Source organism: Crinia signifera, chromosome 12, assembly GCF_055691185.1.
Source record: "Crinia signifera chromosome 12, ASM5569118v1, whole genome shotgun sequence".
In the NCBI taxonomy this organism is placed as follows: domain Eukaryota; kingdom Metazoa; phylum Chordata; class Amphibia; order Anura; family Myobatrachidae; genus Crinia; species Crinia signifera.
Genome location: NC_139228.1, coordinates 75,679,549 through 75,691,610, shown reverse-complemented (window position 1 = coordinate 75,691,610; position 12,062 = coordinate 75,679,549).

The following is a 12,062-nucleotide window of genomic DNA, read 5'->3' as shown; positions in this document are numbered from 1 at the left end:
ACAAAGTGTAGGTGAAATGGTGGGTGCTATGTCGCATTAGCAAGACCCCCGAAGCACCAATACAGTGGAACCCCCCCACAAGTGACCCCATTTTGCAAACTACACCCCTCAGGGAATTCATCTAGGGGTATAGTGTACATTTCAAACCCCCAGGGGTTTCACCAATTTTGGTACAACTGGGCTGTGAAAATGAAAAATTACATTTTTTTACACAAAAATGCAGTTCTGGCTCAAAATTTTTCATTTTCACAAGGAATGAAGGAGACAAAGCACCCCAAAATCTGTGCCGCAATTTCTCCCGAGTACGGCAATGCCTCATATGTGACCAAAAAATACCATTTGGGTGCATGGCAGGACTCAGAAGGGAAGGAGTGATATTTGGATTTTGCAGCACAGATTCTGGTGGAATGAATGGTGGGTGCTATGTCGCATTAGAAAGACCCCCGAAGCACCAATACAGTGGAACCCCCCCACAAGTGACCCCATTTTGCAAACTACACCCCTCAGGGAATTCATCTAGGGGTATAGTGTACATTTCAAACCCCCAGGGGTTTCACCAATTTTGGTACAACTGGGCTGTGAAAATGAAAAATTAAATTTTTTTACACAAAAATGCAGTTCTGGCTCAAAATTTTTCATTTTCACAAGGAATGAAGGAGACAAAGCACCCCAAAATCTGTGCCGCAATTTCTCCCGAGTACGGCAATGCCTCATATGTGACCAAAAAATACCATTTGGGTGCATGGCAGGACTCAGAAGGGAAGGAGTAATATTTGGATTTTGCAGCACAGATTCTGGTGGAATGAATGGTGGGTGCTATGTCGCATTAGCAAGACCCCCGAAGCACCAATACAGTGTAACCCCCCCACAAGTGACCCCATTTTGCAAACTACACCCCTCAGGGAATTCATCTAGGGGTATAGTGTACATTTCAAACCCCCAGGGTTTCACCAATTTTGGTACAACTGGGCTGTGAAAATGAAAAATTACATTTTTTTACACAAAAATGCAGTTCTGGCTCAAAATTTTTCATTTTCACAAGGAATGAAGGAGACAAAGCACCCCAAAATCTGTGCCGCAATTTCTCCCGAGTACGGCAATGCCTCATATGTGACCAAAAAATACCATTTGGGTGCATGGCAGGACTCAGAAGGGAAGGAGTGATATTTGGATTTTGCAGCACAGATTCTGGTGGAATGAATGGTGGGTGCTATGTCGCATTAGCAAGACCCCCGAAGCACCAATACAGTGGAACCCCCCACAAGTGACCCCATTTTGCAAACTACACCCCTCAGGGAATTCATCTAGGGGTATAGTGTACATTTCAAACCCCCAGGGGTTTCACCAATTTTTGTACAACTGGGCTGTGAAAATGAAAAATTACATTTTTTTACACAAAAATGCAGTTCTGGCTCAAAATTTTTCATTTTCACAAGGAATGAAGGAGACAAAGCACCCCAAAATCTGTGCCGCAATTTCTCCCGAGTACGGCAATGCCTCATATGTGACCAAAAAATACCATTTGGGTGCACGGCAGGACTCAGAAGGGAAGGAGTGATATTTGGATTTTGCAGCACAGATTCTGGTGGAATGAATGGTGGGTGCTATGTCGCATTAGCAAGACCCCCGAAGCACCAATACAGTGGAACCCCCCCACAAGTGACCCCATTTTGCAAACTACACCCCTCAGGGAATTCATCTAGGGGTATAGTGTACATTTCAAACCCCCAGGGGTTTCACCAATTTTGGTACAACTGGGCTGTGAAAATGAAAAATTAAATTTTTTTACACAAAAATGCAGTTCTGGCTCAAAATTTTTAATTTTCACAAGGATTGAAGGAGACAAAGCACCCCAAAATCTGTGCCGCAATTTCTCCCGAGTACGGCAATGCCTCATATGTGACCAAAAAATACCATTTGGGTGCATGGCAGGACTCAGAAGGGAAGGAGTGATATTTGGATTTTGCAGCACAGATTCTGGTGGAATGAATGGTGGGTGCTATGTCGCATTAGCAAGACCCCCGAAGCACCAATACAGTGGAACCCCCCCACAAGTGACCACATTTTGCAAACTACACCCCTCAGGGAATTCATCTAGGGGTATAGTGTACATTTCAAACCCCCAGGGGTTTCAACAATTTTGGTACAACTGGGCTGTGAAAATGAAAAATTACATTTTTTTACACAAAAATGCAGTTCTGGCTCAAAATTTTTCATTTTAACAAGGAATGAAGGAGACAAAGCACCCCAAAATCTGTGCCGCAATTTCTCCCGAGTACGGCAATGCCTCATATGTGACAAAAAAATACCATTTGGCTGCATGGCAGGACTCAGAAGGGAAGGAGTGATATTTGGATTTTGCAGCACAGATTCTGGTGGAATGAATGGTGGGTGCTATGACGCATTAGCAAGACCCCCGAAGCACCAATACAGTGGAATCCCCCCACAAGTGACCCCATTTTGCAAACTACACCCCTCAGGGAATTTATCTAGGGGTATAGTGTACATTTCAAACCCCCAGGGGTTTCACCAATTTTGGTACAACTGGGCTGTGAAAATGAAAAATTACATTTTTTTACACAAAAATGCAGTTCTGGCTCAAAATTTTTCATTTTCACAAGGAATGAAGGAGACAAAGCACCCCAAAATCTGTGCCGCAATTTCTCCCGAGTACAGCAATGCCTCATATGTGACCAAAAAATACCATTTGGGTGCATGGCAGGACTCAGAAGGGAAGGAGTGATATTTGGATTTTGCAGCACAGATTCTGGTGGAATGAATGGTGGGTGCTATGTCGCATTAGCAAGACCCCCGAAGCACCAATACAGTGGAACCCCCCCACAAGTGACCCCATTTTGCAAACTACACCCCTCAGGGAATTCATCTAGGGGTATAGTGTACATTTCAAACCCCCAGGGGTTTCACCAATTTTGGTACAACTGGGCTGTGAAAATGAAAAATTACATTTTTTTACACAAAAATGCAGTTCTGGCTCAAAATTTTTCATTTTCACAAGGAATGAAGGAGACAAAGCACCCCAAAATCTGTGCCGCAATTTCTCCCGAGTACGGCAATGCCTCATATGTGACCAAAAAATACCATTTGGGTGCATGGCAGGACTCAGAAGGGAAGGAGTGATATTTGGATTTTGCAGCACAGATTCTGGTGGAATGAATGGTGGGTGCTATGTCGCATTAGCAAGACCCCCGAAGCACCAATACAGTGGAACCCCCCCACAAGTGACCCCATTTTGCAAACTACACCCCTCAGGGAATTCATCTAGGGGTATAGTGTACATTTCAAACCCCCAGGGGTTTCAACAATTTTGGTACAACTGGGCTGTGAAAATGAAAAATTACATTTTTTTACACAAAAATGCAGTTCTGGCTCAAAATTTTTCATTTTAACCAGGAATGAAGGAGACAAAGCACCCCAAAATCTGTGCCGCAATTTCTCCCGAGTACGGAAATGCCTCATATGTGACCAAAAAATACCATTTGGCTGCATGGCAGGACTCAGAAGGGAAGGAGTGATATTTGGATTTTGCAGCACAGATTCTGGTGGAATGAATGGTGGGTGCTATGTCGCATTAGCAAGACCCCCGAAGCACCAATACAGTGGAATCCCCCCACAAGTGACCCCATTTTGCAAACTACACCCCTCAGGGAATTCATCTAGGGGTATAGTGTACATTTCAAACCCCCAGGGGTTTCACCAATTTTGGTACAACTGGGCTGTGAAAATGAAAAATTACATTTTTTTACACAAAAATGCAGTTCTGGCTCAAAATTTTTCATTTTCACAAGGAATGAAGGAGACAAAGCACCCCAAAATCTGTGCCGCAATTTCTCCCGAGTACGGCAATGCCTCATATGTGACCAAAAAATACCATTTGGGTGCACGGCAGGACTCAGAAGGGAAGGAGTGATATTTGGATTTTGCAGCACAGATTCTGGTGGAATGAATGGTGGGTGCTATGTCGCATTAGCAAGACCCCCGAAGCACCAATACAGTGGAACCCCCCCACAAGTGACCCCATTTTGCAAACTACACCCCTCAGGGAATTCATCTAGGGGTATAGTGTACATTTCAAACCCCCAGGGGTTTCACCAATTTTGGTACAACTGGGCTGTGAAAATGAAAAATTAAATTTTTTTACACAAAAATGCAGTTCTGGCTCAAAATTTTTAATTTTCACAAGGATTGAAGGAGACAAAGCACCCCAAAATCTGTGCCGCAATTTCTCCCGAGTACGGCAATGCCTCATATGTGACCAAAAAATACCATTTGGGTGCATGGCAGGACTCAGAAGGGAAGGAGTGATATTTGGATTTTGCAGCACAGATTCTGGTGGAATGAATGGTGGGTGCTATGTCGCATTAGCAAGACCCCCGAAGCACCAATACAGTGGAACCCCCCCACAAGTGACCACATTTTGCAAACTACACCCCTCAGGGAATTCATCTAGGGGTATAGTGTACATTTCAAACCCCCAGGGGTTTCAACAATTTTGGTACAACTGGGCTGTGAAAATGAAAAATTACATTTTTTTACACAAAAATGCAGTTCTGGCTCAAAATTTTTCATTTTAACAAGGAATGAAGGAGACAAAGCACCCCAAAATCTGTGCCGCAATTTCTCCCGAGTACGGCAATGCCTCATATGTGACAAAAAAATACCATTTGGCTGCATGGCAGGACTCAGAAGGGAAGGAGTGATATTTGGATTTTGCAGCACAGATTCTGGTGGAATGAATGGTGGGTGCTATGACGCATTAGCAAGACCCCCGAAGCACCAATACAGTGGAATCCCCCCACAAGTGACCCCATTTTGCAAACTACACCCCTCAGGGAATTTATCTAGGGGTATAGTGTACATTTCAAACCCCCAGGGGTTTCACCAATTTTGGTACAACTGGGCTGTGAAAATGAAAAATTACATTTTTTTACACAAAAATGCAGTTCTGGCTCAAAATTTTTCATTTTCACAAGGAATGAAGGAGACAAAGCACCCCAAAATCTGTGCCGCAATTTCTCCCGAGTACAGCAATGCCTCATATGTGACCAAAAAATACCATTTGGGTGCATGGCAGGACTCAGAAGGGAAGGAGTGATATTTGGATTTTGCAGCACAGATTCTGGTGGAATGAATGGTGGGTGCTATGTCGCATTAGCAAGACCCCCGAAGCACCAATACAGTGGAACCCCCCCACAAGTGACCCCATTTTGCAAACTACACCCCTCAGGGAATTCATCTAGGGGTATAGTGTACATTTCAAACCCCCAGGGGTTTCAACAATTTTGGTACAACTGGGCTGTGAAAATGAAAAATTACATTTTTTTACACAAAAATGCAGTTCTGGCTCAAAATTTTTCATTTTAACCAGGAATGAAGGAGACAAAGCACCCCAAAATCTGTGCCGCAATTTCTCCCGAGTACGGAAATGCCTCATATGTGACCAAAAAATACCATTTGGCTGCATGGCAGGACTCAGAAGGGAAGGAGTGATATTTGGATTTTGCAGCACAGATTCTGGTGGAATGAATGGTGGGTGCTATGTCGCATTAGCAAGACCCCCGAAGCACCAATACAGTGGAATCCCCCCACAAGTGACCCCATTTTGCAAACGACACCCCTCAGGGAATTCATCTAGGGGTATAGTGTACATTTCAAACCCCCAGGGGTTTCACCAATTTTGGTACAACTGGGCTGTGAAAATGAAAAATTACATTTTTTTACACAAAAATGCAGTTCTGGCTCAAAATTTTTCATTTTCACAAGGAATGAAGGAGACAAAGCACCCCAAAATCTGTGCCGCAATTTCTCCCGAGTACGGCAATGCCTCATATGTGACCAAAAAATACCATTTGGGTGCATGGCAGGACTCAGAAGGGAAGGAGTGATATTTGGATTTTGCAGCACAGATTCTGGTGGAATGAATGGTGGGTGCTATGTCGCATTAGCAAGACCCCCGAAGCACCAATACAGTGGAACCCCCCCACAAGTGACCCCATTTTGCAAACTACACCCCTCAGGGAATTCATCTAGGGGTATAGTGTACATTTCAAACCCCCAGGGGTTTCACCAATTTTGGTACAACTGGGCTGTGAAAATGAAAAATTAAATTTTTTTACACAAAAATGCAGTTCTGGCTCAAAATTTTTCATTTTCACAAGGAATGAAGGAGACAAAGCACCCCAAAATCTGTGCCGCAATTTCTCCCGAGTACGGCAATGCCTCATATGTGACCAAAAAATACCATTTGGGTGCATGGCAGGACTCAGAAGGGAAGGAGTGATATTTGGATTTTGCAGCACAGATTCTGGTGGAATGAATGGTGGGTGCTATGTCGCATTAGCAAGACCCCCGAAGCACCAATACAGTGGAACCCCCCCACAAGTGACCCCATTTTGCAAACTACACCCCTCAGGGAATTCATCTAGGGGTATAGTGTACATTTCAAACCCCCAGGGGTTTCACCAATTTTGGTACAACTGGGCTGTGAAAATGAAAAATTACATTTTTTTACACAAAAATGCAGTTCTGGCTCAAAATTTTTCATTTTCACAAGGAATGAAGGAGACAAAGCACCCCAAAATCTGTGCCGCAATTTCTCCCGAGTACGGCAATGCCTCATATGTGACCAAAAAATACCATTTGGGTGCATGGCAGGACTCAGAAGGGAAGGAGTGATATTTGGATTTTGCAGCACAGATTCTGGTGGAATGAATGGTGGGTGCTATGTCGCATTAGCAAGACCCCCGAAGCACCAATACAGTGGAACCCCCCCACAAGTGACCCCATTTTGCAAACTACACCCCTCAGGGAATTCATCTAGGGGTATAGTGTACATTTCAAACCCCCAGGGGTTTCATCAATTTTGGTACAACTGGGCTGTGAAAATGAAAAATTACATTTTTTTACACAAAAATGCAGTTCTGGCTCAAAATTTTTCATTTTCACAAGGAATGAAGGAGACAAAGCACCCCAAAATCTGTGCCGCAATTTCTCCCGAGTATGGCAATGCCTCATATGTGACCAAAAAATACCATTTGGGTGCATGGCAGGACTCAGAAGGGAAGGAGTGATATTTGAATTTTGCAGCACAGATTCTGGTGGAATGAATGGTGGGTGCTATGTCGCATTAGCAAGACCCCCGAAGCACGGTGAAATGATGAACCTAATAATCCATAGATGTGTGGTATATTTTAAAACACTCCTTCATACATAGGCCGGGTTTGTCGGGGCAAGTTTCACAGTGGAAAATAGTTTGCTTTCTTATTCCCTTTTTATAGCAAACTTTGCACCTTTTTTGTTTCCTGCCCTTTTTTCCAGTGGAGGGGATTTCGTTAGGAAAATGCTGCCCTGATACAATACGGGGGCCAGTACTAGAAGTACTGGGGCCAGTACTAGAAGTACTGGGGCCCTCTGCCTGCTGGTTCCCAAATATTAGGCCCTTTATGACTTCCTCTTGAAAGTGCATAAATGTCCCCGTCTGGCTGGTAGAACGGAATAGTACGTAAGCGTTATACAGTGCCATCTGGATGATATACACGGCCAGCTTCTTATACCATATTTTTGTTTTCCGCAGGGCACTGTACGGCTTCAGTACCTGATCTGAAAGATCCACTCCGCCCATGTACTTATTGTAATCTAGGATACAAATAGGTTTTGAGGTGTGGGTACTGGTACCTCGTACAGGGACGGAGGTGGTACTGTCTCCGTGAATTGTTGTCAGTATAAGGACATCCCTCTTGTCCTTATATTTGACCAACAACATATTTTCGGTGGATTGTGCCCTGCTTTCACCCTTTCTCAGTAATTGGGCAATGTGCGTTTTTGGGAGGCCTCTTTGGTTCTTGCGCACAGTACCGCAAGCTGCTGTACCTCTTGAACCAAGGGCCTTAAACAGGGGGATGCTGGTGTAAAAGTTATCCACATAGAGGTGATAACCCTTATCCAGGAAGGGGTGCACTAAATCCCAGACAATCTTTCCACTAACACCTACGAGGGAGGGGGGGCATTCTGGCAGTTCAATTCTTGTGTCCTTCCCTTCATATACCCTAAACCTGTGGGTGTACCTTGAGGTACTTTCGCACAGCTTATACATTTTTATGCCATACCTTGCCCTCTTATTGGGAAGGTACTGGCGGAATTTAACCCTTCCTTTAAAATGTATAAGTGACTCGTCTACACAAATGAATTTTTTCGGGGATGTACATCTCAGCAAATTTGGCGCTGAAATGATCAATGACCGGCCTGACTTTGAATAGCCGGTCAAAGGTGGGATCATCTCTGGGTGGGCACTGTGCATTATCGTTGTAATGCAAAAATTTAAGGATCGTCTCAAAACGAGTCCGGGTCATGGCCATACGATGAAGTGGGGTGCTGTACAGAACATCTGTACTCCAATATTGTCTAATTTCTGGCTTTTTAACTATGCCCATATGTAACACCAGACCCCAAAACGTCATCATCTCTACTGCATCTACAGGGGTCCACCTAGCAAATGATGACGTGGGGTTTTGAGCAATAAACTGCTGGGCATATAAATTACTTTGGTCCACCATTAAATTTATAAAATCATCAGAGAAAAATACTTTGAAAAAGTCAATTTCTTTGAGGCCTGTAGTATCAAATTGGATTCCTGGGTTGGCCAAAAACTCAGGAACCTGGGGCTCAAAATTGTCTGGGGGTGGGGTCCATACGGGATCAATCATTTGGGGGGGGGGGGTCTCAGCTGCTCTACGGGGGCGTCTTTGAGGGGGTCCCTCATCACTAGAGGAGGAAGAGGAGCTTAAGACGAATGCAAATTCATCGCTTACATCACTGGCTGTGTCAATGTCAGAGGCAATAAGGGCATATGCCTCCTCCGCTGAAAACAGTCTTTGGGATGATTGGGACATTTTTATTATTTTTGTGTTTGTGTAAGTGTAGTGTTTCAACACGTGTATAGTGTAGGGGGGGTACAAACTTTATTTCAACACGGGGGGTATGTAGTGTGTATGTAGTGCTTTAACACGTGCAAGTGCACTTAAGGGGCAGCAGCTTCAAGGCAGCTTTTGGTACAACCTTGAAGGGGTTAAAAGAAAAAAAAAAAAGCTCCTGCGCCAAAAATTGAGCACAGATGTTGGTCAGTAACGTCCGTCACTGATCAGCGCTCAGCGGCCACAGGACACCCACAAAATCACCGTGGGTGTAAAAAAAATTAAAAAAAAAGACCCCACAGCACCCTCCAAAAAAAAAAAAATTTAAAAAAACTGCTGATCAGTGATGCAACACTGATTAGCAGTGAGGGGCAGCAGGCGCACAACTTTTGGTGCAACCTGACGGGGTATATATATAAAAAAAAAAACCTGCACCCCAAAAAAGTTGCTGATCAGTTAATTTATACTGATCAGCACAAAAGGGGGGCAGCAGGGGGCAGCAGAGACAAAATTATATTACACAATGACGCTGCAGCAGCAGCACAAAATTATATTACACAATGACGCTGCAGCAGCAGCACAACAACCAGGAAGCACCAGCAGCAGGCAGCACGGATGCCACCACACCACCAACGCTGATCAGGTCAGTATAAGAGGACAGATGGGCACGGAGACCGCTCTGCACGCTGTTCCTGACCGGAATGGCGGCTGCAGGGCTGTCTCCGTTATTTTCTCTGAGGTGTAATGGCTGTGATTGGTCCGTCGGTCCGACGGACCAATCACAGCCTTGGGGGCAGGTGGGGTGAGGTGGGGTGACCACCAGTGACCCCTTTACACCCGGTGGTGATTGGTGCTGTACTTAACAGCACCAATCACCACCGATCCCTGTGTTACCGAGCGCCGTTATTCGCCGGTACACAGAAAACACTGCAATTGGCTGTTCACATTTGAACAGCCAATCGCAGCGATCGCCGATGGGGGGGGGGGCATCGCTGCCCCCCCTGGGCAATGAGGGAAGATGTCTTCTGTCAGGGACAGCAGCCATCTCCCCTCTATCACCGCGTCTATAGACGCGGTGACACTTTAAATGCATGACGTACATTTATGCCATGTGTCGGGAAGTACATCCCGACCATGACGTAAATGTACGTCAAATGTCGGGAAGGGGTTAATGAATGGCGACCTAAGGGTGTAGACCTAATGTTTGTCGACCATCATGCTGTCTACGCAATGATCCATACCCATTGTTTGATATAGTGCCACTGGAGGAATCAACGTACACATGTTTCCCTTTGTTTTGAGCGGAACCATATCCGCCAGTGCTGTGAGTCAGCAATGCTGCTCACTACACCACCGTGCTGCCCATGGACATTCCCATTATATTACTTCTCCAGCGGTCAAAAAATGAAAAAAAGTGATTATTATATCATATGAAATAAGTTTTCACAGCCACCAATATATAATTAATCTGTTATAAAAACAACCTAACTATGTGCTGGTAATTCCCCCCCCCCCCCCCCCCCCCCCCCTAAAGTTTATCTTTAACCCTTGGAGTGCCAACATTGTGGTGAGCGATCCTCAAAATATCCGCTAAAAAGGGCAGCCAGTTCAGTGTGGCATGGGGGGGGGGGGTTTGTCAGCCGGCGGATAATCTGTGTGGGGGCATGACCAATGTGATTGCGCCCTCATGACCACGCCCCCCTGCCATGCAATGCCGGTATTACAGGCATTGCACAGCGGGGGCGGGGCTACAAGATGTAATTTGCATAGTTTGCTCCCACGGCCCCATCTGCTGCGGGGGAGTTGCGGAAGGCTTCGCGGCTTCCGTGAGGCCCAATACTGTTCCGGTGGGCCGGGAGGTTGACCCGATTTCCAGGAACTCCCGGAATGGCCGGGCAGGTGCATACCTCCCAACAGTCCCGATTTTATCGGGACAGTCCCGATTGTCAGGGCCTGTCCCGCTGTCCCACCCGGGGGCGGCAGTGTCCCGCGGTGTGGGGGTGCTGTTGGGAGTCCCCCCGTCAGATGCTAAGCAGCGGGGAATAAACGCTGTGCGCGGGAGAGCCGGGAGAGCGGGAGAGCCGGGAGTATAGGCCAAGCCCCCAAATTAGGCCACGCCCCCGAAAATTTCGGCATGCCTACGGCACCCAAAACAAAGTACAGTCGCTGTGAGCGGCGCTGGCATTTATAACGGATATTCTGAGGTTCACAAAGCAACGCTGGCACTCAAAGGGTTAAATTATTAAGAAAAGAAAAGAGACCTGTAATAATAGACAAAAGCCATTGCTCCCAGCAATGAGGCTGCTATTTAAACACAATAATGGCCATGGTTCAGGTAGAAATCCCCCTGCTGATTGTGTAATAGACACAGGACACCTATTGTGCTCACTTGGTGCAGGTTATAAATAACCAAAAGCAGGAACTGTCTAATTAGGCAACTGGAGGCCGCCACCCACTAGTGCGATACGGACCCCAGCTGATTGGCTGCTACCTTATCCCCAGCGGGACACGGTCGTGAGGTCGACACAATTAAGGTCAACAAAAATTTCGGTTGACCACTGATGGTTGACAGGCCTTAGGTCAAAAGGTGAACATAGGTTTTTCACATTTTTTTAAAACCGACATGTGCCGACAGCCGGTATTTCACGCCCTACCATACATTAGGGCGTGGAGGAAGAATAGAGTAGTGTGCTCGGAACGCGGTGCAATAGGTGCATGTTGATTACGTTGACATTCGGGACAAAAAAAAGTGAAAACCCCATGTCAACCTTCCTTCAGTGTCGACCTAATTCATGTGTCAACCTTTTGACCCTGTCAACCTTAGGCATGTCAACATTTTTTGTATGTGTCGACTTGACACAATGACCCACACCCCCTTTGGACACTTCATTGCTTCTCCAGCCTTAATAAATCTGCCCCTATCATTTTTATCATTGCCTTTTAGTTTTCGGTGAAGTGGAACTACAAAGCACAGTGGGGCAGATGTATTAAGCCTTAACAAGAGATAAATGCAAGGGTGATAAGGAGAGATAAACGTCCAGCCAATCAGCTCCTTACTGACTTTTTTCAAACACAGCCTGTAACATGGCAGTTAGCAGGTGATTGGCTGATCGTTTATCTCTCCTTATCACCCTT